Raw genomic sequence first — 5,696 nt, forward strand, 5'->3', positions numbered from 1 at the left:
GTGGATGTTACAGTGAGTAGCAGGGAGTAGCTCTAGTTTGGTGCAAAATACACACTAGTGCAAAAGGCAGCCAGCATCCACGTTTATGTGCTTCACTAAGAGCAGCTTGTGCTTTCTTCGCAGGTAATGCTGCTACAAATGCCCCATGAGGAACTGAGCTCAGCAAGACAAGAGACTGATGTGGGAGCGAAACCTGAACTGATTGTGGAGTATAAGGACCTGCTCCTGACCAGGCTGTAAATTGGTGGCTATGCTGCGTAGGACATCGTATAGCAGAAGGGTCAGAGATGCTTTGATACCCTGCTGCAGGCTCACCCTGCAATGGCCCTGAGCTTCTGAGCCCTTTGCTGGTCTGGTATCAGGAAGCAGTTAAGGCTGCTTTGAGCTAGAGAGACCCCCCAGCAGCTCCGAGCAAGGAGAGATCATAGCGTGCCTGAGCAAGAAGAGATCGTAGCATGCCATCATGTACATGGGAAGAGCAGGCAGCGTGAGCTACAGGTAGCAGAAGAAATTGGGAAGCAGGACTCCTGTAGGAAAGGCTGATATTCTGTTCCTCCTCTGCTGGCCAAGGTGGGTTGTAGTGATAAGAAATGGTGCAGAAAAAAAGACAACAGTACTGAGCACAGGCAGTCAGAGTATGCAGAGCCAAAGTTGGTGGGTGGAAGACGTGAATTGGGCTGGTTTGTTAGCAGATGCCTACAATTTATAAAACAATAACTTGTTCCTGGAGCTATGGATCCAAGGACCTTTCCTCTCCCCAGGTGACCTTTGGAGCTGTGCGGCTGTGAGAGCTATGCAAGCATCCTCAGAAATGCCTCAGTGTATGGAAGAATCCAAGTCTGTTGTGCATGAGACCTCACAGGCCTGCAGCAGCCAGTGTACTCTGTCTTGGGGCTGGCCTGGCTCTTCTTTTCGCTTTAATCCATTCAGGCATTTTTCACGTCCTCTCTCTTGTACTGAAAAGGTTTCTTTGCTCACTGCAGACCCATAGCGCCCCACATGGGGAAATATCTAAGGAAAAGATTTCTGCTTCTTGTCACTGCATCTCTGGTTTTCCTTTTAATTTTGACAAAGCAGAATCTCTCCTTGAAATGAAACAAATTAAATAAAAAAATCTGTTTCTGCATAGAATTACAAAAATCATATTTTTCCATGCAAAATCATAATCCAGATCAAGATTTCCTAGGATTCATCAGACTTAAAACGTTTATGAACCTCTGAGATTCATTTTGCTCTCCTTAATTAAACTCTCTGTGTCTTGAGAAAGCCAACAGGAGCCTACAAGTGTGTTTACCTGGCATAACAGATGATGAGGATTTTGCTAGATAAAAACTGGCCGGGTGGTGCTTTCTTTCTGTCCTCTCATTTCTTTCTGAGATAACAACTCACTGGGGTTATGCAGGACTTTGTAGCTTGCACTAGCTTGAAGAAATATGTGGAGAGACCTCTTAACTAGAGAAGGAGGGGGGCTGGCGCCTGAGTGAATCCTTTTATCCTTTGCAGAGGCTCCTGGAGCTCAGCCCTAGCTACTCTGGCAGGGCATTGTGCAGTTATCTGATTACAGCAAAACGTATTCCCTGACTGCATCTGAAATGTTCTTTCCTCTTTAATTGTATATGCTGGGAAGACTGAAAAAAGCTTTTGCTTTCTCAGCCTCTTAAAATAATCTTTTATCTAATGCATTTTGAAGTGATTTTGTACATGTCTTACAGACTTAATGGGCTCCTATCTATGTGATTTCAGCCTAACACTTATAAAGAGGAATCTTACATTAAAAATCAATGGTCAGACTGCAAGAGAAGGTCACTCCAAGACCATCAGGTTTGTACTGCAGGAGCAAAAGGGCAGATTTTGATGTTATCCCAAGCTAGCAGACTCTGACATGTCCTCAGGGGCAGCCTCAAATAACATGAAGTCCCAAGCAAGGCTGAACAGAAAAGCTTTAAATTATTTTCAAATCAGTGTATGTATTTGCCAAACTGTTTCTTACTGCCTGCTCAATGGGGCTGCCCCCTGACCTCTCTCCATCTCTTTTTTCCCTTGTACACTACCTCCACAATCTTGATCCTCAGCCTTCATGAGGCCAGATGATATTCCTGGTTGACTGTCATTGCTCTGGTATTAGAGAAGTCAAAGACTGCTTTGCTCAGTGTCGGGCAGCAGATGATGAGTAGAAATAAGCTCAGATCCTCCTTTCCTTCAAGTCGATGTAAATCAAGAGTCCACTGGAGCCACTGGCATTGTGATTATATATATACATATATATATATATATGTTATATATTAATATAGAGACTATTTCACCAATGTTTTCAAAATGTCCTAGTTCCAGTGCAGTGATGATGGGAACCCTGACGAAAGTGAGGTGCCAGGTAAACCTTAGAGCAGAGCTCAAGCCACATCCTCCCTGACATCTTCTTCAACCTTATTGAACTCCCAGTGCATTTCAGGCACATGACTAATTGAAGATTTTAAAGGGTGTAGGGTTATTAAACCACATGTTCATTGGCTACAAACATCAGCGGAAGTTTAGACTGGGTATTAGGAGAAAATTCTTCACCAAAAGGTTTGTGAGGCATTAAAACAGGCTGCCCGGGGAAGTGATTGAGCCACCACGCCTAGAGGTGTTTTAAATACATGTAGATGTGACGCTCAGGGACATGCGTTAGTGGTAGAGTTGGCAGTGTTGGGTTTACTGTTGGACTCATTGACCATAAATGTATTTTTCAACCTAAATGATTCTACGATTCTATCAGTGAAATGCAGAGACTGTCAGGAGGCAGTGTTTTTCTTCGCACTGAAGAATTGGCTAGCAAAGCAAGTGAGATGTTTCCTTCTGACCAATTTATTGTGGTGGAGTGAAATCTTTATACTTGTATCTTATTTTTAGGCTTTAAATTGTTTCCTCTTTCTTCCTAAAAGATTAAATCTGTTACAAATTGGCCTATCTCAGCTGTGGTTACAGGCACACACTGAGCTGCAGTATTTTATATTTACTGTGGATTTGTGTGATATCTCTACAGTGCCTTCAACACCACACCACACCCAAGGGGTGAGTCTGTAAACTGTTGGTTTACAGCCGTCAGTTTTGAAACAATAAAGCAACTGGTTTTGGATAAAACCAAGTTTCATGCACCCCTCTCCCCCAAATTTGGAACATCATCTATGAAATCAAACTGCTGTCACTTCCAGGGTCAGAAATATCTAGACAGAGATGGGGGAGAGGCATAAAGTCTGGTGTGTCACGCTCAGTGTGAAAATGAGAACTTTATTTATTTGGAAAATCCAGGAGAATGGAGGAGGCCTGACTGAGGCAGACCTTTTCATCCCCTGGGATGTCCCGTGATATCAGACTTGGAGGTCACGGCATTTTGCAAAGAAGGAATGCACCCTTCTGCACACTCAGTGGTAGAGTCACCATAGCCTCCAAGGGGAGTAGGGGAAGTCTTCAGGCTCTCGGAGCTTAAGCCAATGCTGACTGACACCATTAGGATTTATTTCATCAGTCTGGGAGGCCTTGGAGAAAGAGCTTAAAAAATATCCTAATTTCTCCTCACCTTTCTGGTGTAATAAATGAATTTGGAAAGAATCTAGATGTTAATTCTTACTGCCCAGATAGATCTTCTCAGAGGATCACAGTCAGCAAGGCTTAAATTAGCCTCATTTACGAGAAGCCTTTCTTTTCACCTTTACATCCTGAGCTATTAAATTTGAAATTATGTAGGCCACGGAGTCTTGCTCCCAGGAACTCTCTGGGCTGGAAGGAGAAAGCATTGCTATGACCAAGCACCCCCTCAGGTTGACCAAGACAGCTGGTGCAGACCTACTTCCCTGAACGTGGCAGAAGCAGGCTCTGCTTTGCACCCTGTTGGAGGCTTCCCTTTTGCTTCTGCCCCTGATTGGGTTTGCTGGCAGCGTTCAACACATCCCAGTATGTGGGGGTTACTTTTGTCTCTCAGCTGGCTCTAGGCTGCCCAGTCCAGGCTGTGGAGCATTAAGATGTTCATCCACGATGGCACTGCTTTTAATGTTCCCTTTTTACAGAGAAAACTAAATCAGAGAGAATTTGATGTTTGCCTCTTTTTTTTTTTTCTTTTTTTACTTCAAAAGGGGAAGTTTTAAGTGCTCAGTGAGGACAAGAACTGCTAGAATCTACAGCCCTCCTTCTCCTGCCTGTGGAGCTAGAATAGGGTTAGGGCTTTTTAGCGCTTCTCATACCATGTTTAATCTAATTAATCTTATCATCCTTCCTTCGTCAGTTGAAAAGGAAAGTTATTGGAGTCACAGGTAAAAAAACCCTGAAAACAATACTGAGTGAGCTGTGGAGTTTTTCTTTTAGAGATGAGTTTTGAGGAACTCAGCCAGTTGCAGCTCACAGGCATTTTGCAGTCGTTGGTGGCACAGGACTTTAACTCATGTCTCTTCTGTTATGGGGTGGAAGAAGGTAATATGAGACTTACTGAAATTAATAATGAACCTGCTATTGATTCTAATGGAAGCCATCTTCAGTGTGGGTAAGCTGTGTTTTATGTCTGAGTGATTAGGAAAGCAGAAGAGAAGGGGAAACAGGGCTCTGGCTGCATTCTCCACTTCTGTTTTTTTCACAAGCAGTTGGTGGTTGATAAGCACGCAAAAGCAAACACCAGCTTCTGCTTGTGGTAAACTGGCCTGTGCATCAGGGCTTGCCTTGTTCTTGGGTGCCTGCAGCCAGTGGCCGAGTAGGCATTGCTGCCACCCCGTGGAGAGCTGAGTGGCTGCGGGGGGCCCGGGGCAGGCTCCGTGGCAGTGCTGGTGTGGTCCCCAGTGGTGGAATCGCCTTGTATGGTTTTGTGCAAGGGCCATCGGATGCTCCTCTGGCCAGCTCCAGGACTTGAAAAACAAGTCTGCATCGCACTGGTCATAGAATCATAGAATATTTTAGGTTGGAAGGGACCTTAAAGATCATCTTGTTCCAACCCCTCTGCAATGGGCAGGGACATCCCACTAGATCAGGCTGCCCAACATCTCATCCAGCCTGGCCTTGAACATTTCCAGGGATGGGGCATCCACAACTTCCCTTGGCAACCTGTGCCAGTGCCTCACCACTCTCATAGTGAAGAAATTCTTCCTAATGTCTAGTCTAAATCTGCCCCTCTCCAGTTTGTACCCGTTCCCCCTGGTCCTATTACCACAAGCCTTTACGAATAGCCCCTCTCCAGCTTTCCTGTAGGCCCCTTCAGGTACTGGAAAGTCGCTATAAGATCTCCTCTGGGCCTTCTCTTCTCCAGGCTGAACAAGCCCAACTCTCTCAGCCTGTCCTTGTATGGAAGGTGCTCCAGCCCTCTATCATCTTTATAGCCCTCCTCTGGACCCGTTCCAACACCTTTATATCCTTCTTACGTTGAGGATTCCAGAACTGGACACAGTATTCCAGATGAAGTCTCTCAGGAGAGGAACAGAGGGGCACAATCACTTCCCTCGACCTGCTGGTCACACTTCTTTTGATGCAGCCCAGGATATGGTTGGCCTTCTGGGCTGCGAGTGCACATTGCCAATCCTGTGACTGCAACAGCTGGAGCAGAAACTGTTCCCGTGCTTTGTCAAACAGCTGGATGCGAGAGCCACTGGAGCAAGCTGTTTGTCCTCTGCTACTCATTTGGTGCTCACGTCCAACAGGGACTTCTCCCCTGGATGTACAATGGATGGATGTTTCTTCTC

Source organism: Cuculus canorus, chromosome 1 (genome assembly GCF_017976375.1).
Source record: "Cuculus canorus isolate bCucCan1 chromosome 1, bCucCan1.pri, whole genome shotgun sequence".
NCBI classification, from domain to species: domain Eukaryota; kingdom Metazoa; phylum Chordata; class Aves; order Cuculiformes; family Cuculidae; genus Cuculus; species Cuculus canorus.